The sequence below is a fragment of the Triturus cristatus genome, chromosome 6, assembly GCF_964204655.1.
Source record: "Triturus cristatus chromosome 6, aTriCri1.1, whole genome shotgun sequence".
Lineage (NCBI taxonomy): Eukaryota > Metazoa > Chordata > Amphibia > Caudata > Salamandridae > Triturus > Triturus cristatus.
This window is the reverse complement of record NC_140589.1, coordinates 100,997,671-101,017,189: the sequence shown is the minus strand read 5'-3', so window position 1 is coordinate 101,017,189 and position 19,519 is coordinate 100,997,671. Positions and strand designations below refer to the sequence as shown.

Sequence of the window (19,519 nt, the reverse complement as noted above, 5' to 3'; positions counted from 1 at the left end):
TGTTTACTCTAATTATTTTCTTGAGAAATATGATCATTTCCCTCGCAGTGGCTTATAGGATTGTCTTCTTGGAAGAGTGCAGTGAGTTTTTTTCTTGCTCTAGCCACTATTGCCCTCAGCTCTGTGCATTTTTTGGTTCCTAATATCTTTCTCACCCTTTAGATGAAAAAGCAGCATGGGGTCACGATGGCCGAGTGGTCTAAGGCGCTGCGTTAAGGCCGCAGTCTCTCCTGGAGGCGTGGGTTCGAATCCCACTTCTGACAAAACTTGAATTCCATTTTCTCTCTCAGTTCCTTTAGAATCTCAGCTAAAAATTTGCAATGAAAATAATATCTGAATAAGTACCAAACTTCAGTTTCAACTGCAAATGCATTTGCCCTATTCTATCTTTAACGTTAATGTAATATTCTTCTAGCACTCGTGGTGTTTTATATTTGTTTTGTGGGGTACTTTAAAAATCTTTTTTATGAAAGAAATGGGTTACATTAAGTCTTGTGATGTTTTAGGTTTCCAATAAGGAGGTTTTAAATTTTATGTCACGTCATTTTCAGATGCTTCATTCAAGAGATGTTTCCACTATAGAATGCAGAGCAAGGGCAAAAATACAAGTGATAGAGCGAGTGAGTGAGAGAGAAGGAGTGTTGTGGAAGGAGAGAATGAAACAAAGACAGAGTGAGTGAACGGCAGGGAGGCATAGAAGAGTAGTCTAGTAGTGAAGGAGACCTGCTTTTCCCTGCTCTTGACCTCCCACCCATCCCCAAACAACCACAAACATACCTTCTGTGCAAAGTTGGTATGCAGAATTTCACGCCTCAGCAAGTGAGGGTGAGTCCCAGGCCAGGGGCTAAAGAGCAAAAGAGTGCCTGTGCTCAGACTTTCCCTGCTAGGGATAGTTTATCTGGAACAAGGCCTACTCTCTTGTATCCAGCAAGGATCTAGAAATCCTGCATGAATCTGCAAGGCACATTGGCAGCATAAATTTGCATAAACTGCCCCACCTATTGCCTTCCTACTTCCTGTGCTGTAGTTGTTTGTGTAGAGAGAGAGGTCGCAGGCAAGGAAATGTTGTGAGTCGGATACAGGACCCTAAATAGCTGGTGAGAGGTATGTGGTGTTCTAAAAGCATGAAAACTGTATACCTGTGAAATAAAGTGCTTTCGTATGTGTTCTTCTGTGTTTATTGTCCTGTGCATAAAGGTGCACCTTGTGTTTGAAGGTTTAAATTTTTTCAGGCATGCATTGAGGTAGACGTTTCTGAGTAACTTTTATTCATTTCTTAAAAGCATATACTGTCAGGATGGCCGAGAGGTCTAAGGCGCTGTGTTTAGGCCACAGTCTCCTTTGGAGGCGTGGGTTCGAATCCCACTTCTGACATGCCTTTTGGAGATTTAATCTCCTTTATCAGGTTAACATCTGATGGAAGTTGCATCTGTTGGTCTTCACTTGGCACGTTATTCCGTTCTCCTCTTGTCAAGAGAGATGGGGTTTCTCATATATTTAGGTTCTATAACGTCTTGCTGACAAAGCGCAATCCTTACCAAATGAGCATAGGACCCATGTAAGAGGTCATCTGGAAGAGTCATGCTCTTGTATGCCCTGGCCAGACGGGCCCAGCAAATTTGGAAGAATGCCATTCATCTGGTAGACAACTGGACTCCAGCACACTTACAGCAATTTCCTCAGGGCTTTGATCAGGGGCTGCTTAAATTTGCATACTCCACCCTATGTTGTGACTTTGAGATCCCTTGTTGAAATTGCTTTAGCCAGCCAAGAGGTGGCTATTGTCTCAGTTTCAAAGCAGCTTTGAGCCGTTCAAGTGGCTGGTGAATAGCACTTTCTCTTTGTTCGCCTCAAAGTTCTAAAGAGTTCTCCATAGGTCCTGCTCTGTACAGATTGTTCAAAGATCTGTTGGAAGTGCATATAATAGGATAAATAAATTGAGGGCATTCCTTTTCAGTACCTCACCTGCATGGCTGTCTGGCCTCTGGAATATGCTGGGAAAGCAAGTCAGGATGGCCGAGTGGTCTAAGGCGCTGCGTTCAGGTCGCAGTCTCCTCTGGAGGCGTGGGTTCAAATCCCACTTCTGACAGTCCTGTGTTTACTCTAATTTTTTTCTTGAGAAATATGATCATTTCCCTCGCAGTGGCTTATAGGATTGTCTTCTTGGAAGAGTGCAGTGAGTTTTTTTCTTGCTCTAGCCACTATTGGCCTAAGCTCTGTGCATTTTTTGGTTCCTAATATCTTTCTCACCCTTTAGATGAAAAAGCAGCATGGGGTCAGGATGGCTGAGTGGTCTAAGGCGCTGCGTTAAGGCCGCAGTCTCTCCTGGAGGCGTGGGTTCGAATCCCACTTCTGACAAAACTTGAATTCCATTTTCTCTCTCAGTTCCTTTAGAATCTCAGCTAAAAATTGGCAATGTAAATAATATCTGAATAAGTACCAAACTTCAGTTTCAACTGCAAATGCATTTGCCCTATTCTATCTTTAACGTTAATGTAATATTCTTCTAGCACTCGTGGTGTTTTATATTTCTTTTGTGGGGTACTTTAAAAATCTTTTTTATGAAAGAAATGGGTTACATTAAGTCTTGTGATGTTTTAGGTTTCCAATAAGGAGGTTTTAAATTTTATGTCACGTCATTTTCAGATGCTTCATTCAAGAGATGTTTCCACTATAGAATGCAGAGCAAGGGCAAAAATACAAGTGATAGAGCGAGTGAGTGAGAGAGAAGGAGTGTTGTGGAAGGAGAGAATGAAACAAAGACAGAGTGAGTGAACGGCAGGGAGGCATAGAAGAGTAGTCTAGTAGTGAAGGAGACCTGCTTTTCCCTGCTCTTGACCTCCCACCCATCCCCAAACAACCACAAACATACCTTCTGTGCAAAGTTGGCATGCAGAATTTCACGCCTCAGCAAGTGAGGGTGAGTCCCAGGCCAGGGGCTAAAGAGCAAAAGAGTGCCTGTGCTCAGACTTTCCCTGCTAGGGATAGTTTATCTGGAACAAGGCCTACTCTCTTGTATCCAGCAAGGATCTAGAAATCCTGCATGAATCTGCAAGGCACATTGGCAGCATAAATTTGCATAAACTGCCCCACCTATTGCCTTCCTACTTCCTGTGCTGTAGTTGTTTGTGTAGAGAGAGAGGTCGCAGGCAAGGAAATGTTGTTAGTCGGATACAGGACCCTAAATAGCTGGTGAGAGGTATGTGGTGTTCTAAAAGCATGAAAACTGTATACCTGTGAAATAAAGTGCTTTCGTATGTGTTCTTCTGTGTTTATTGTCCTGTGCATAAAGTTGCACCTTGTGTTTGAAGGTTTAAATTTTTTCAGGCATGCATTGAGGTAGACGTTTCTGAGTAACTTTTATTCATTTCTTAAAAGCATATACTGTCAGGATGGCCGAGAGGTCTAAGGCGCTGTGTTTAGGCCACAGTCTCCTTTGGAGGCGTGGGTTCGAATCCCACTTCTGACATGCCTTTTGGAGATTTAATCTCCTTTATCAGGTTAACATCTGATGGAAGTTGCATCTGTTGGTCTTCACTTGGCACGTTATTCCGTTCTCCTCTTGTCAAGAGAGATGGGGTTTCTCATATATTTAGGTTCTATAACGTCTTGCTGACAAAGCGCAATCCTTACCAAATGAGCATAGGACCCATGTAAGAGGTCATCTGGAAGAGTCATGCTCTTGTATGCCCTGGCCAGACGGGCCCAGCAAATTTGGAAGAATGCCATTCATCTGGTAGACAACTGGACTCCAGCACACTTACAGCAATTTCCTCAGGGCTTTGATCAGGGGCTGCTTAAATTTGCATACACCACCCTATGTTGTGACTTTGAGATCCCTTGTTGAAATTGCTTTAGCCAGCCAAGAGGTGGCTATTGTCTCAATTTCAAAGCAGCTTTGAGCCGTTCAAGTGGCTGGTGAATAGCACTTTCTCTTTGTTCGCCTCAAAGTTCTAAAGAGTTCTCCATAGGTCCTGCTCTGTACAGATTGTTCAAAGATCTGTTGGAAGTGCATATAATAGGATAAATAAATTGAGGGCATTCCTTTTCAGTACCTCACCTGCATGGCTGTCTGGCCTCTGGAATATGCTGGGAAAGCAAGTCAGGATGGCCGAGTGGTCTAAGGCGCTGCGTTCAGGTCGCAGTCTCCTCTGGAGGCGTGGGTTCAAATCCCACTTCTGACAGTCCTGTGTTTACTCTAATTTTTTTCTTGAGAAATATGATCATTTCCCTCGCAGTGGCTTATAGGATTGTCTTCTTGGAAGAGTGCAGTGAGTTTTTTTCTTGCTCTAGCCACTATTGGCCTAAGCTCTGTGCATTTTTTGGTTCCTAATATCTTTCTCACCCTTTAGATGAAAAAGCAGCATGGGGTCAGGATGGCTGAGTGGTCTAAGACGCTGCGTTAAGGCCGCAGTCTCTCCTGGAGGCGTGGGTTCGAATCCCACTTCTGACAAAACTTGAATTCCATTTTCTCTCTCAGTTCCTTTAGAATCTCAGCTAAAAATTGGCAATGTAAATAAGATGTGAATAAGTACCAAACTTCAGTTTCAACTGCAAATGCATTTGCCCTATTCTATCTTTAACGTTAATGTAATATTCTTCTAGCACTCGTGGTGTTTTATATTTCTTTTGTGGGGTACTTTAAAAATCTTTTTTATGAAAGAAATGGGTTACATTAAGTCTTGTGATGTTTTAGGTTTCCAATAAGGAGGTTTTAAATTTTATGTCACGTCATTTTCAGATGCTTCATTCAAGAGATGTTTCCACTATAGAATGCAGAGCAAGGGCAAAAATACAAGTGATAGAGCGAGTGAGTGAGAAGGAGTGTTGTGGAAGGAGAGAATGAAACAAAGACAGAGTGAGTGAACGGCAGGGAGGCATAGAAGAGTAGTCTAGTAGTGAAGGAGACCTGCTTTTCCCTGCTCTTGACCTCCCACCCATCCCCAAACAACCACAAACATACCTTCTGTGCAAAGTTGGTATGCACAATTTCACGCCTCAGCAAGTGAGGGTGAGTCCCAGGCCAGGGGCTAAAGAGCAAAAGAGTGCCTGTGCTCAGACTTTCCCTGCTAGGGATAGTTTATCTGGAACAAGGCCTACTCTCTTGTATCCAGCAAGGATCTGCAAGGTACATTGGCAGCATACATTTGCATAAACTGCCCCACCTATTGATTCCTATTTCCTGTGCTGTAGTTGTTTGTGTAGAGAGAGAGGTCGCAGGCAAGGAAATGTTGTGAGTCGGATACAGGACCCTAAATAGCTGGTGAGAGGTATGTGGTGTTCTAAAAGCATGAAAACTGTATACCTGTGAAATAAAGTGCTTTCGTATGTGTTCTTCTGTGTTTATTGTCCTGTGCATAAAGTTGCACCTTGTGTATGAAGGTTTAAATTATTTCAGGCTTGCATGGAGGTAGACGTTTCTGAGTAACTTTTATTCATTTCTTAAAAGCTTATACTGTCAGGATGGCCGAGAGGTTTATGGCGCTGTGTTTAGGCCACAGTCTCCTTTGGAGGCGTGGGTTCGAATCCCACTTCTGACATGCCTTTTGGAGATTTAATCTCCTTTATCAGGTTAACATCTGATGGAAGTTGCATCTGTTGGTCTTCACCTGGCACGTTATTCCGTTCTCCTCTTGTCAAGAGAGATGGGGTTTCTCATATATTTAGGTTCTATAACGTCTTGCTGACAAAGCGCAATCCTTACCAAATGAGCATAGGACCCATGTAAGAGGTCATCTGGAAGAGTCATGCTCTTGTATGCCCTGCCCAGACGGGCCCAGCAAATTTGGAAGAATGCCTTGCATCTGGTAGACAACTGGACTCCAGCACACTTACAGCAATTTCCTCAGGGCTTTGATCAGGGGCTGCTTAAATTTGCATACTCCACCCTATGTTGTGACTTTGAGATCCCTTGTTGAAATTGCTTTAGCCAGCCAAGAGGTGGCTATTGTCTCAATTTCAAAGCAGCTTTGAGCCGTTCAAGTGGCTGGTGAATAGCACTTTCTCTTTGTTCGCCTCAAAGTTCTAAAGAGTTCTCCATAGGTCCTGCTCTGTACAGATTGTTCAAAGATCTGTTGGAAGTGCATATAATAGGATAAATAAATTGAGGGCATTCCTTTTCAGTACCTCACCTGCATGGCTGTCTGGCCTCTGGAAGATGCTGGGAAAGCAAGTCAGGATGGCCGAGTGGTCTAAGGCGCTGCCTTCAGGTTGCAGTCTCCTATGGAGGCGGGGGTTCAAATCCCACTTCTGACAGTCCTGTGTTTACTCTAATTTTTTTCTTGAGAAATATGATCATTTCCCTCGCAGTGGCTTATAGGATTGTCTTCTTGGAAGAGTGCAGTGAGTTTTTTTCTTGCTCTAGCCACTATTGCCCTAAGCTCTGTGCATTTTTTGGTTCCTAATATCTTTCTCACCCTTTAGATGCAAAAGCAGCATGGGGTCAGGATGGCCGAGTGGTCTAAGGCGCTGCGTTAAGGCCGCAGTCTCTCCTGGAGGCATGGGTTCAAATCCCACTTCTGACAAAACTTGAATTCCATTTTCTCTCTCAGTTCCTTTAGAATCTCAGCTAAAAATTGGCAATGTAAATAATATCTGAATAAGTACCACACTTCAGTTTCAACTGCAAATGCATTTGCCCTATTCTATCTTTAACGTTAATGTAATATTCTTCTAGCACTCGTGGTGTTTTATATTTGTTTTGTGGGGTACTTTAAAAATCTTTTTTATGAAAGAAATGGGTTACATTAAGTCTTGTGATGTTTTAGGTTTCCAATAAGGAGGTTTTAAATTTTATGTCACGTCATTTTCAGATGCTTCATTCAAGAGATGTTTCCACTATAGAATGCAGAGCAAGGGCAAAAATACAAGTGATAGAGCGAGTGAGTGAGAAGGAGTGTTGTGGAAGGAGAGAATGAAACAAAGACAGAGTGAGTGAATGGCAGGGAGGCATAGAAGAGGAGTCTAGTAGTGAAGGAGACCTGCTTTTCCCTGCTCTTGACCTCCCACCCATCCCCAAACAACCACAAACATACCTTCTGTGCAAAGTTGGTATGCAGAATTTCACGCCTCAGCAAGTGAGGGTGAGTCCCAGGCCAGGGGCTAAAGAGCAAAAGAGTGCCTGTGCTCAGACTTTCCCTGCTAGGGATAGTTTATCTGGAACAAGGCCTACTCTCTTGTATCCAGCAAGGATCTAGAAATCCTGCATGAATCTGCAAGGCACATTGGCAGCATAAATTTGCATAAACTGCCCCACCTATTGCCTTCCTACTTCCTGTGCTGTAGTTGTTTGTGTAGAGAGAGAGGTCGCAGGCAAGGAAATGTTGTGAGTCGGATACAGGACCCTAAATAGCTGGTGAGAGGTATGTGGTGTTCTAAAAGCATGAAAACTGTATACCTGTGAAATAAAGTGCTTTCGTATGTGTTCTTCTGTGTTTATTGTCCTGTGCATAAAGTTGCACCTTGTGTTTGAAGGTTTAAATTATTTCAGGCTTGCATGGAGGTAGACGTTTCTGAGTAACTTTTATTCATTTCTTAAAAGCCTATACTGTCAGGATGGCCGAGAGGTCTAAGGTGCTGTGTTTAGGCCACAGTCTCCTTTGGAGGCGTGGGTTTGAATCCCACTTCTGACATTCCTTTTGGAGATTTAATCTCCTTTATCAGGTTAACATCTGATGGAAGTTGCATCTGTTGGTCTTCACTTGGCACGTTATTCCGTTCTCCTCTTGTCAAGAGAGATGGGGTTTCTCATATATTTAGGTTCTATAATGTCTTGCTGACAAAGCGCAATCCTTACCAAATGAGCATAGGACCCATGTAAGAGGTCATCTGGAAGAGTCATGCTCTTGTATGCCCTGGCCAGACGGGCCCTGCAAATTTGGAAGAATGCCATTCATCTGGTAGACAACTGGACTCCAGCACACTTACAGCAATTTCCTCAGGGCTTTGATCAGGGGCTGCTTAAATTTGCATACTCCACCCTATGTTGTGACTTTGAGATCCCTTGTTGAAATTGCTTTAGCCAGCCAAGAGGTGGCTATTGTCTCAATTTCAAAGCAGTTTTGAGCCGTTCAAGTGGCTGGTGAATAGCACTTTCTCTTTGTTCGCCTCAAAGTTCTAAAGAGTTCTCCATAGGTCCTGCTCTGTACAGATTGTTCAAAGATCTGTTGGAAGTGCATATAATAGGATAAATAAATTGAGGGCATTCCTTTTCAGTACCTCACCTGCATGGCTGTCTGGCCTCTGGAAGATGCTGGGAAAGCAAGTCAGGATGGCCGAGTGGTCTAAGGTGCTGCGTTCAGGTCGCAGTCTCCTCTGGAGGCGTGGGTTCAAATCCCACTTCTGACAGTCCTGTGTTTACTCTAATTATTTTCTTGAGAAATATGATCATTTCCCTCGCAGTGGCTTATAGGATTGTCTTCTTGGAAGAGTGCAGTGAGTTTTTTTCTTGCCCTAGCCACTATTGCCCTCAGCTCTGTGCATTTTTTGGTTCCTAATATCTTTCTCACCCTTTAGATGAAAAAGCAGCATGGGGTCAGGATGGCCGAGTGGTCTAAGGCGCTGCGTTAAGGCCGCAGTCTCTCCTGGAGGCGTGGGTTCGAATCCCACTTCTGACAAAACTTGAATTCCATTTTCTCTCTCAGTTCCTTTAGAATCTCAGCTAAAAATTTGCAATGAAAATAATATCTGAATAAGTACCAAACTTCAGTTTCAACTGCAAATGCATTTGCCCTATTCTATCTTTAACGTTAATGTAATATTCTTCTAGCACTCGTGGTGTTTTATATTTCTTTTGTGGGGTACTTTAAAAATCTTTTTTATGAAAGAAATGGGTTACATTAAGTCTTGTGATGTTTTAGGTTTCCAATAAGGAGGTTTTAAATTTTATGTCACGTCATTTTCAGATGCTTCATTCAAGAGATGTTTCCACTATAGAATGCAGAGCAAGGGCAAAAATACAAGTGATAGAGCGAGTGAGTGAGAGAGAAGGAGTGTTGTGGAAGGAGAGAATGAAACAAAGACAGAGTGAGTGAACGGCAGGGAGGCATAGAAGAGTAGTCTAGTAGTGAAGGAGACCTGCTTTTCCCTGCTCTTGACCTCCCACCCATCCCCAAACAACAACAAACATACCTTCTGTGCAAAGTTGGTATGCAGAATTTCACGCCTCAGCAAGTGAGGGTGAGTCCCAGGCCAGGGGCTAAAGAGCAAAAGAGTGCCTGTGCTCAGACTTTCCCTGCTAGGGATAGTTTATCTGGAACAAGGCCTACTCTCTTGTATCCAGCAAGGATCTAGAAATCCTGCATGAATCTGCAAGGCACATTGGCAGCATAAATTTGCATAAACTGCCCCACCTATTGCCTTCCTACTTCCTGTGCTGTAGTTGTTTGTGTAGAGAGAGAGGTCGCAGGCAAGGAAATGTTGTTAGTCGGATACAGGACCCTAAATAGCTGGTGAGAGGTATGTGGTGTTCTAAAAGCATGAAAACTGTATACCTGTGAAATAAAGTGCTTTCGTATGTGTTCTTCTGTGTTTATTGTCCTGTGCATAAAGTTGCACCTTGTGTTTGAAGGTTTAAATTTTTTCAGGCATGCATTGAGGTAGACGTTTCTGAGTAACTTTTATTCATTTCTTAAAAGCATATACTGTCAGGATGGCCGAGAGGTCTAAGGCGCTGTGTTTAGGCCACAGTCTCCTTTGGAGGCGTGGGTTCGAATTCCACTTCTGACATGCCTTTTGGAGATTTAATCTCCTTTATCAGGTTAACATCTGATGGAAGTTGCATCTGTTGGTCTTCACTTGGCACGTTATTCCGTTCTCCTCTTGTCAAGAGAGATGGGGTTTCTCATATATTTAGGTTCTATAACGTCTTGCTGACAAAGCGCAATCCTTACCAAATGAGCATAGGACCCATGTAAGAGGTCATCTGGAAGAGTCATGCTCTTGTATGCCCTGGCCAGACGGGCCCAGCAAATTTGGAAGAATGCCATTCATCTGGTAGACAACTGGACTCCAGCACACTTACAGCAATTTCCTCAGGGCTTTGATCAGGGGCTGCTTAAATTTGCATACTCCACCCTATGTTTTGACTTTGAGATCCCTTGTTGAAATTGCTTTAGCCAGCCAAGAGGTGGCTATTGTCTCAATTTCAGAGCAGCTTTGAGCCGTTCAAGTGGCTGGTGAATAGCACTTTCTCTTTGTTCGCCTCAAAGTTCTAAAGAGTTCTCCATAGGTCCTGCTCTGTACAGATTGTTCAAAGATCTGTTGGAAGTGCATATAATAGGATAAATAAATTGAGGGCATTCCTTTTCAGTACCTCACCTGCATGGCTGTCTGGCCTCTGGAATATGCTGGGAAAGCAAGTCAGGATGGCCGAGTGGTCTAAGGCGCTGCCTTCAGGTCGCAGTCTCCACTGGAGGCGGGGGTTCAAATCCCACTTCTGACAGTCCTGTGTTTACTCTAATTTTTTTCTTGAGAAATATGATCATTTCCCTCGCAGTGGCTTATAGGATTGTCTTCTTGGAAGAGTGCAGTGAGTTTTTTTCTTGCTCTAGCTACTATTGGCCTAAGCTCTGTGCATTTTTTGGTTCCCAATATCTTTCTCACCCTTTAGATGAAAAAGCAGCATGGGGTCAGGATGGCTGAGTGGTCTAAGGCGCTGCGTTAAGGCCGCAGTCTCTCCTGGAGGCGTGGGTTCGAATCCCACTTCTGACAAAACTGGAATTCCATTTTCTCTCTCAGTTCCTTTAGAATCTCAGCTAAAAATTGGCAATGTAAATAATATCTGAATAAGTACCAAACTTCAGTTTCAACTGCAAATGCATTTGCCCTATTCTATCTTTAACGTTAATGTAAGATTCTTCTAGCACTCGTGGTGTTTTATATTTCTTTTGTGGGGTACTTTAAAAATCTTTTTTATGAAAGAAATGGGTTACATTAAGTCTTGTGATGTTTTAGGTTTCTAATAAGGAGGTTTTAAATTTTATGTCACGTCATTTTCAGATGCTTCATTCAAGAGATGTTTCCACTATAGAATGCAGAGCAAGGGCAAAAATACAAGTGATAGAGCGAGTGAGTGAGAAGGAGTGTTGTGGAAGGAGAGAATGAAACAAAGACAGAGTGAGTGAACGGCAGGGAGGCATAGAAGAGTAGTCTAGTAGTGAAGGAGACCTGCTTTTCCCTGCTCTTGACCTCCCGCCCATCCCCAAACAACCACAAACATACCTTCTGTGCAAAGTTGGTATGCAGAATTTCACGCCTCAGCAAGTGAGGGTGAGTCCCAGGCCAGGGGCTAAAGAGCAAAAGAGTGCCTGTGCTCAGACTTTCCCTGCTAGGGATAGTTTATCTGGAACAAGGCCTACTCTCTTGTATCCAGCAAGGATCTGCAAGGTACATTGGCAGCATACATTTGCATAAACTGCCCCACCTATTGATTCCTACTTCCTGTGCTGTAGTTGTTTGTGTAGAGAGAGAGGTCGCAGGCAAGGAAATGTTGTGAGTTGGATACAGGACCCTAAATAGCTGGTGAGAGGTATGTGGTGTTCTAAAAGCATGAAAACTGTATACCTGTGAAATAAAGTGCTTTCGTATGTGTTCTTCTGTGTTTATTGTCCTGTGCATAAAGTTGCACCTTGTGTTTGAAGGTTTAAATTATTTCAGGCTTGCATGGAGGTAGACGTTTCTGAGTAACTTTTATTCATTTCTTAAAAGCCTATACTGTCAGGATGGCCGAGAGGTTTATGGCGCTGTGTTTAGGCCACAGTCTCCTTTGGAGGCGTGGGTTCGAATCCCACTTCTGACATGCCTTTTGGAGATTTAATCTCCTTTATCAGGTTAACATCTGATGGAAGTTGCATCTGTTGGTCTTCACCTGGCACGTTATTCCGTTCTCCTCTTGTCAAGAGAGATGGGGTTTCTCATATATTTAGGTTCTATAACGTCTTGCTGACAAAGCGCAATCCTTACCAAATGAGCATAGGACCCATGTAAGAGGTCATCTGGAAGAGTCATGCTCTTGTATGCCCTGCCCACACGGGCCCAGCAAATTTGGAAGAATGCCTTGCATCTGGTAGACAACTGGACTCCAGCACACTTACAGCAATTTCCTCAGGGCTTTGATCAGGGGCTGCTTAAATTTGCATACTCCACCCTATGTTGTGACTTTGAGATCCCTTGTTGAAATTGCTTTAGCCAGCCAAGAGGTGGCTATTGTCTCAATTTCAAAGCAGCTTTGAGCCGTTCAAGTGGCTGGTGAATAGCACTTTCTCTTTGTTCGCCTCAAAGTTCTAAAGAGTTCTCCATAGGTCCTGCTCTGTACAGATTGTTCAAAGATCTGTTGGAAGTGCATATAATAGGATAAATAAATTGAGGGCATTCCTTTTCAGTACCTCACCTGCATGGCTGTCTGGCCTCTGGAAGATGCTGGGAAAGCAAGTCAGGATGGCCGAGTGGTCTAAGGCGCTGCCTTCAGGTTGCAGTCTCCTCTGGAGGCGGGGGTTCAAATCCCACTTCTGACAGTCCTGTGTTTACTCTAATTTTTTTCTTGAGAAATATGATCATTTCCCTCGCAGTGGCTTATAGGATTGTCTTCTTGGAAGAGTGCAGTGAGTTTTTTTCTTGCTCTAGCCACTATTGGCCTAAGCTCTGTGCATTTTTTGGTTCCTAATATCTTTCTCACCCTTTAGATGAAAAAGCAGCATGGGGTCAGGATGGCCGAGTGGTCTAAGGCGCTGCGTTAAGGCCGCAGTCTCTCCTGGAGGCGTGGGTTCGAATCCCACTTCTGACAAAACTTGAATTCCATTTTCTCTCTCAGTTCCTTTAGAATCTCAGCTAAAAATTGGCAATGTAAATAATATCTGAATAAGTACCAAACTTCAGTTTCAACTGCAAATGCATTTGCCCTATTCTATCTTTAACGTTAATGTAATATTCTTCTAGCACTCGTGGTGTTTTATATTTCTTTTGTGGGGTACTTTAAAAATCTTTTTTATGAAAGAAATGGGTTACATTAAGTCTTGTGAAGTTTTAGGTTTCCAATAAGGAGGTTTTAAATTTTATGTCACGTCATTTTCAGATGCTTCATTCAAGAGATGTTTCCACTATAGAATGCAGAGCAAGGGCAAAAATACAAGTGATAGAGCGAGTGAGTGAGAAGGAGTGTTGTGGAAGGAGAGAATGAAACAAAGACAGAGTGAGTGAATGGCAGGGAGGCATAGAAGAGGAGTCTAGTAGTGAAGAAGACCTGCTTTTCCCTGCTCTTGACCTCCTACCCATCCCCAAACAACCACAAACATACCTTCTGTGCAAAGTTGGTATGCAGAATGTCACGCCTCAGCAAGTGAGGGTGAGTCCCAGGCCAGGGGCTAAAGAGCAAAAGAGTGCCTGTGCTCAGACTTTCCCTGCTAGGGATAGTTTATCTGGAACAAGGCCTACTCTCTTGTATCCAGCAAGGATCTAGAAATCCTGCATGAATCTGCAAGGCACATTGGCAGCATAAATTTGCATAAACTGGCCCACCTATTGCCTTCCTACTTCCTGTGCTGTAGTTGTTTGTGTAGAGAGAGAGGTCGCAGGCAAGGAAATTTTGTGAGTCGGATACAGGACCCTAAATAGCTGGTGAGAGGTATGTGGTGTTCTAAAAGCATGAAAACTGTATACCTGTGAAATAAAGTGCTTTCGTATGTGTTCTTCTGTGTTTATTGTCCTGTGCATAAAGTTGCACCTTGTGTTTGAAGGTTTAAATTATTTCAGGCTTGCATGGAGGTAGACGTTTCTGAGTAACTTTTATTCATTTCTTAAAAGCCTAAACTGTCAGGATGGCCGAGAGGTCTAAGGTGCTGTGTTTAGGCCACAGTCTCCTTTGGAGGCGTGGGTTCGAATCCCACTTCTGACATGCCTTTTGGAGATTTAATCTCCTTTATCAGGTTAACATCTGATGGAAGTTGCATCTGTTGGTCTTCACCTGGCACGTTATTCCGTTCTCCTCTTGTCAAGAGAGATGGGGTTTCTCATATATTTAGGTTCTATAACGTCTTGCTGATAAAGCGCAATCCTTACCAAATGAGCATAGGACCCATGTAAGAGGTCATCTGGAAGAGTCATGCTCTTGTATGCCCTGGCCAGACGGGCCCTGCAAATTTGGAAGAATGCCATTCATCTGGTAGACAACTGGACTCCAGCACACTTACAGCAATTTCCTCAGGGCTTTGATCAGGGGCTGCTTAAATTTGCATACTCCACCCTATGTTGTGACTTTGAGATCCCTTGTTGAAATTGCTTTAGCCAGCCAAGAGGTGGCTATTGTCTCAATTTCAAAGCAGCTTTGAGCCGTTCAAGTGGCTGGTGAATAGCACTTTCTCTTTGTTCGCGTCAAAGTTCTAAAGAGTTCTCCATAGGTCCTGCTCTGTACAGATTGTTCAAAGATCTGTTGGAAGTGCATATAATAGGATAAATAAATTGAGGGCATTCCTTTTCACTACCTCACCTGCATGGCTGTCTGGCCTCTGGAAGATGTTGGGAAAGGAAGTCAGGATGGCCGGGTGGTCTAAGGCGCTGCGTTCAGGTCGCAGTCTCCTCTGGAGGCGTGGGTTCAAATCCCACTTCTGATAGTCCTGTGTTTACTCTACTTTTTTTCTTGAGAAATATGATCATTTCCCTCGCAGTGCCTTATAGGATTGTCTTCTTGGAAGAGTGCAGTGAGTTTTTTTCTTGCTCTAGCCACTATTGGCCTAAGCTATGTGCATTTTTTGGTTCCTCATATCTTTCTCACCCTTTAGATGAAAAAGCAGCATGGGGTCAGGATGGCCGAGTGGTCTAAGGCGCTGAGTTAAGGCCGCAGTCTCTCCTGGAGGCGTGGGTTCGAATCCCACTTCTGACAAAACTTGAATTCCATTTTCTCTCTCAGTTCCTTTAGAATCTCAGCTAAAAATTGGCAATGTAAATAATATCTGAATAAGTACCAAACTTCAGTTTCAACTGCAAATGCATTTGCCCTATTCTATCTTTAACGTTAATGTTATATTCTTCTAGCACTCGTGGTGTTTTATATTTGTTTTGTGGGGTACTTTAAAAATCTTTTTTATGAAAGAAATGGGTTACATTAAGTCTTGTGATGTTTTAGGTTTCCAATAAGGAGGTTTTAAATTTTATGTCACGTCATTTTCAGATGCTTCATTCAAGAGATGTTTCCACTATAGAATGCAGAGCAAGGGCAAAAATACAAGTGATAGAGCGAGTGAGTGAGAAGGAGTGTTGTGGAAGGAGAGAATGAAACAAAGACAGAGTGAGTGAATGGCAGGGAGGCATAGAAGAGGAGTCTAGTAGTGAAGGAGACCTGCTTTTCCCTGCTCTTGACCTCCCACCCATCCCCAAACAACCACAAACATACCTTCTGTGCAAAGTTGGTATGCAGAATTTCACGCCTCAGCAAGTGAGGGTGAGTCCCAGGCCAGGGGCTAAAGAGCAAAAGAGTGCCTGTGCTCAGACTTTCCCTGCTAGGGATAGTTTATCTGGAACAAGGCCTACTCTCTTGTATCCAGCAAGGATCTAGAAATCCTGCATGAATCTGCAAGGCACATTGGCAGCATAAATTTGCATAAACTGCCCCACCTATTGCCTTCCTACTTCCTGTGCTGTAGTTGTTTGTGTAGAGAGAGAGGTCGCAGGCAAGGAAATGTTGTGAGTCGGATACAGGACCCTAAATAGCTGGTGAGAGGTATGTGGTGTTCTAAAAGCATGAAAACTGTATACCTGTGAAATAAAGTGCCTTCGTATGTGTTCTTCTGTGTTTATTGTCCTGTGCATAAAGTTGCACCTTGTGTTTGAAGGTTTAAATTATTTCAGGCTTGCATGGAGGTAGACGTTTCTGAGTAACTTTTATTCATTTCTTAAAACCCTATACTGTCAGGATGGCCGAGAGGTCTAAGGCGCTGTGTTTAGGCCACCGTCTCCTTTGGAGGCGTGGGTTCGAATCCCACTTCTGACATGCCTTTTGGAGATTTAATCTCCTTTATCAGGTTAACATCTGATGGAAGTTGCATCTGTTGGTCTTCACTTCGCACGTTATTCCGTTCTCCTCTTGTCAAGAGAGATGGGGTTTCTCATATATTTAGGTTCTATAACGTCTTGCTGACAAAGCGCAATCCTTACCAAATGAGCATAGGACCCATGTAAGAGGTCATCTGGAATAGTCATGCTCTTGTATGCCCTGGCCAGACGGGCCCTGCAAATTTGGAAGAATGCCATGCATCTGGTAGACAACTGGACTCCAGCACACTTACAGCAATTTCCTTAGGGCTTTGATCAGGGGCTGCTTAAATTTAGATACTCCACCCTATGTTGTGACTTTGAGATCCCTTGTTGAAATTGCTTTAGCCAGCCAAGAGGTGGCTATTGTCTCAATTTCAAAGCAGCTTTGAGCCGTTCAAGTGGCTGGTGAATAGCACTTTCTCTTTGTTCGCCTCAAAGTTCTAAAGAGTTCTCCATAGGTCCTGCTCTGTACAGATTGTTCAAAGATCTGTTGGAAGTGCATATAATAGGATAAATAAATTGAGGGCATTCCTTTTCAGTACCTCACCTGCATGGCTGTCTGGCCTCTGGAAGATGCTGGGAAAGCAAGTCAGGATGGCCGAGTGGTCTAAGGCGCTGCGTTCAGGTCGCAGTCTCCTCTGGAGGCGTGGGTTCAAATCCCACTTCTGACAGTCCTGTGTTTATTCTAATTTTTTTCTTGAGAAATATGATCATTTCCCTCGCAGTGGCTTATAGGATTGTCTTCTTGGAAGAGTGCAGTGAGTTTTTTTCTTGCTCTAGCCACTATTGGCCTAAGCTCTGTGCATTTTTTGGTTCCTAATATCTTTCTCACCCTTTAGATGAAAAAGCAGCATGGGGTCAGGATGGCCGAGTGGTCTAAGGCACTGCGTTAAGGCCGCAGTCTCTCCTGGAGGCGTGGGTTCGAATCCCACTTCTGACAAAACTTGGATTCCATTTTCTCTCTCAGTTCCTTTAGAATCTCAGCTAAAAATTGGCAATGTAAATAATATCTGAATAAGTACCAAACTTCAGTTTCAACTGCAAATGCATTTGCCCTATTCTATCTTTAACGTTAATGTAATATTCTTCTAGCACTCGTGGTGTTTTATATTTGTTTTGTGGGGTACTTTAAAAATCTTTTTTATGAAAGAAATGGGTTACATTAAGTCTTGTGATGTTTTAGGTTTCCAATAAGGAGGTTTTAAATTTTATGTCACGTCATTTTCAGATGCTTCATTCAAGAGATGTTTCCACTATAGAATGCAGAGCAAGGGCAAAAATACAAGTGATAGAGCGAGTGAGTGAGAAGGAGTGTTGTGGAAGGAGAGAATGAAACAAAGACAGAGTGAGTGAATGGCAGACAGGCATAGAAGAGGAGTCTAGTAGTGAAGGAGACCTGCTTTTCCCTGCTCTTGACCTCCCACCCATCCCCAAACAACCACAAACATACCTTCTGTGCAAAGTTGGTATGCAGAATTTCACGCCTCAGCAAGTGAGGGTGAGTCCCAGGCCAGGGGCTAAAGAGCAAAAGAGTGCCTGTGCTCAGACTTTCCCTGCTAGGGATAGTTTATCTGGAACAAGGCCTACTCTCTTGTATCCAGCAAGGATCTAGAAATCCTGCATGAATCTGCAAGGCACATTGGTAGCATAAATTTGCATAAACTGCCCCACCTATTGCCTTCCTACTTCCTGTGCTGTAGTTGTTTGTGTAGAGAGAGAGGTCGCAGGCAAGGAAATGTTGTGAGTCGGATACAGGACCCTAAATAGCTGGTGAGAGGTATGTGGTGTTCTAAAAGCATGAAAACTGTATACCTGTGAAATAAAGTGCCTTCGTATGTGTTCTTCTGTGTTTATTGTCCTGTGCATAAAGTTGCACCTTGTGTTTGAAGGTTTAAATTATTTCAGGCTTGCATGGAGGTAGACGTTTCTGAGTAACTTTTATTCATTTCTTAAAAGCCTATACTGTCAGGATGGCCGAGAGTTCTAAGGCGCTGTGTTTAGGCCACAGTCTCCTTTGGAGGCGTGGGTTCGAATCCCACTTCTGACATGCCTTTTGGAGATTTAATCTCCTTTATCAGGTTAACATCTGATGGAAGTTGCATCTGTTGGTCTTCACTTGGCACGTTATTCCGTTCTCCTCTTGTCAAGAGAGATGGGGTTTCTCATATATTTAGGTTCTATAACGTCTTGCTGACAAAGCGCAATCCTTACCAAATGAGCATAGGACCCATGTAAGAGGTCATCTGGAATAGTCATGCTCTTGTATGCCCTGGCCAGACGGGCCCTGCAAATTTGGAAGAATGCCATGCATCTGGTAGACAACTGGACTCCAGCACACTTACAGCAATTTCCTTAGGGCTTTGATCAGGGGCTGCTTAAATTTAGATACTCCACCCTATGTTGTGACTTTGAGATCCCTTGTTGAAATTGCTTTAGCCAGCCAAGAGGTGGCTATTGTCTCAATTTCAAAGCAGCTTTGAGCCGTTCAAGTGGCTGGTGAATAGCACTTTCTCTTTGTTCGCCTCAAAGTTCTAAAGAGTTCTCCATAGGTCCTGCTCTGTACAGATTGTTCAAAGATCTGTTGGAAGTGCATATAATAGGATAAATAAATTGAGGGCATTCCTTTTCAGTACCTCACCTGCATGGCTGTCTGGCCTCTGGAAGATACTGGGAAAGCAAGTCAGGATGGCCGAGTGGTCTAAGGCGCTGCGTTCAGGTCGCAGTCTCCTCTGGAGGCGTTGGTTCAAATCCCACTTCTGACAGTCCTGTGTTTACTCTAATTTTTTTCTTGAGAAATATGATCATTTCCCTCGCAGTGGCTTATAGGATTGTCTTCTTGGAAGAGTGCAGTGAGTTTTTTTCTTGCTCTAGCCACTATTGCCCTCAGCTCTGTGGATTTTTTGGTTCCTAATATCTTTCTCACCCTTTAGATGCAAAAGCAGCATGGGGTCAGGATGGCCGAGTGGTCTAAGGCGCTGCGTTAAGGCCGCAGTCTCTCCTGGAGGCGTGGGTTCGAATCCCACTTCTGACAAAACTTGAATTCCATTTTCTCTCTCAGTTCCTTTAGAATCTCAGCTAAAAATTGGCAATGTAAATAATATCTGAATAAGTACCAAACTTCAGTTTCAAATGCATTTGCCCTATTCTATCTTTAACGTTAATGTAATATTCTTCTAGCACTCGTGGTGTTTTATATTTGTTTTGTGGGGTACTTTAAAAATCTTTTTTATGAAAGAAATGGGTTACATTAAGTCTTGTGATGTTTTAGGTTTCCAATAAGGAGGTCTTAAATTTTATGTCACGTCATTTTCAGATGCTTCATTCAAGAGATGTTTCCACTATAGAATGCAGAGCAAGGGCAAAAATACAAGTGATAGAGCGAGTGAGTGAGAAGGAGTGTTGTGGAAGGAGAGAATGAAACAAAGACAGAGTGAGTGAACGGCAGGGAGGCATAGAAGAGTAGTCTAGTAGTGAAGGAGACCTGCTTTTCCCTGCT

The 19,519-nt window shown here is 43.3% G+C and overlaps 18 non-coding genes across 18 annotated transcripts; all 18 read left to right on the top strand.

Moving 5' to 3' along the window:
* Nucleotides 1–1,291: 1,291 nt before the first annotated feature.
* TRNAL-UAG (transfer RNA leucine (anticodon UAG)) lies at nucleotides 1,292–1,374 on the top strand. Its single transcript has one exon. It is a non-coding gene; the product is annotated as a tRNA-Leu (tRNA).
* Nucleotides 1,375–2,006: 632 nt separating this feature from the next.
* On the top strand, nucleotides 2,007–2,089 carry TRNAL-CAG (transfer RNA leucine (anticodon CAG)). The gene has a single exon. It is a non-coding gene; the product is annotated as a tRNA-Leu (tRNA).
* Nucleotides 2,090–2,275: 186 nt separating this feature from the next.
* TRNAL-AAG (transfer RNA leucine (anticodon AAG)) lies at nucleotides 2,276–2,358 on the top strand. The gene has a single exon. It is a non-coding gene; the product is annotated as a tRNA-Leu (tRNA).
* A 1,028-nt stretch (nucleotides 2,359–3,386) lies between these two features.
* TRNAL-UAG (transfer RNA leucine (anticodon UAG)) lies at nucleotides 3,387–3,469 on the top strand. Its single transcript has one exon. It is a non-coding gene; the product is annotated as a tRNA-Leu (tRNA).
* Nucleotides 3,470–4,101: 632 nt separating this feature from the next.
* TRNAL-CAG (transfer RNA leucine (anticodon CAG)) lies at nucleotides 4,102–4,184 on the top strand. Its single transcript has one exon. It is a non-coding gene; the product is annotated as a tRNA-Leu (tRNA).
* A 1,273-nt stretch (nucleotides 4,185–5,457) lies between these two features.
* On the top strand, nucleotides 5,458–5,540 carry TRNAL-UAG (transfer RNA leucine (anticodon UAG)). Its single transcript has one exon. It is a non-coding gene; the product is annotated as a tRNA-Leu (tRNA).
* A 901-nt stretch (nucleotides 5,541–6,441) lies between these two features.
* TRNAL-AAG (transfer RNA leucine (anticodon AAG)) lies at nucleotides 6,442–6,524 on the top strand. The gene has a single exon. It is a non-coding gene; the product is annotated as a tRNA-Leu (tRNA).
* A 1,739-nt stretch (nucleotides 6,525–8,263) lies between these two features.
* On the top strand, nucleotides 8,264–8,346 carry TRNAL-CAG (transfer RNA leucine (anticodon CAG)). Its single transcript has one exon. It is a non-coding gene; the product is annotated as a tRNA-Leu (tRNA).
* Nucleotides 8,347–8,532: 186 nt separating this feature from the next.
* On the top strand, nucleotides 8,533–8,615 carry TRNAL-AAG (transfer RNA leucine (anticodon AAG)). Its single transcript has one exon. It is a non-coding gene; the product is annotated as a tRNA-Leu (tRNA).
* A 2,012-nt stretch (nucleotides 8,616–10,627) lies between these two features.
* Nucleotides 10,628–10,710, top strand: TRNAL-AAG (transfer RNA leucine (anticodon AAG)). Its single transcript has one exon. It is a non-coding gene; the product is annotated as a tRNA-Leu (tRNA).
* Nucleotides 10,711–11,714: 1,004 nt separating this feature from the next.
* On the top strand, nucleotides 11,715–11,797 carry TRNAL-UAG (transfer RNA leucine (anticodon UAG)). The gene has a single exon. It is a non-coding gene; the product is annotated as a tRNA-Leu (tRNA).
* A 901-nt stretch (nucleotides 11,798–12,698) lies between these two features.
* TRNAL-AAG (transfer RNA leucine (anticodon AAG)) lies at nucleotides 12,699–12,781 on the top strand. Its single transcript has one exon. It is a non-coding gene; the product is annotated as a tRNA-Leu (tRNA).
* A 1,024-nt stretch (nucleotides 12,782–13,805) lies between these two features.
* TRNAL-UAG (transfer RNA leucine (anticodon UAG)) lies at nucleotides 13,806–13,888 on the top strand. Its single transcript has one exon. It is a non-coding gene; the product is annotated as a tRNA-Leu (tRNA).
* Nucleotides 13,889–14,789: 901 nt separating this feature from the next.
* TRNAL-AAG (transfer RNA leucine (anticodon AAG)) lies at nucleotides 14,790–14,872 on the top strand. The gene has a single exon. It is a non-coding gene; the product is annotated as a tRNA-Leu (tRNA).
* Nucleotides 14,873–15,896: 1,024 nt separating this feature from the next.
* On the top strand, nucleotides 15,897–15,979 carry TRNAL-UAG (transfer RNA leucine (anticodon UAG)). The gene has a single exon. It is a non-coding gene; the product is annotated as a tRNA-Leu (tRNA).
* Nucleotides 15,980–16,611: 632 nt separating this feature from the next.
* On the top strand, nucleotides 16,612–16,694 carry TRNAL-CAG (transfer RNA leucine (anticodon CAG)). Its single transcript has one exon. It is a non-coding gene; the product is annotated as a tRNA-Leu (tRNA).
* A 186-nt stretch (nucleotides 16,695–16,880) lies between these two features.
* On the top strand, nucleotides 16,881–16,963 carry TRNAL-AAG (transfer RNA leucine (anticodon AAG)). Its single transcript has one exon. It is a non-coding gene; the product is annotated as a tRNA-Leu (tRNA).
* A 2,008-nt stretch (nucleotides 16,964–18,971) lies between these two features.
* Nucleotides 18,972–19,054, top strand: TRNAL-AAG (transfer RNA leucine (anticodon AAG)). The gene has a single exon. It is a non-coding gene; the product is annotated as a tRNA-Leu (tRNA).
* Nucleotides 19,055–19,519: the final 465 nt, after the last annotated feature.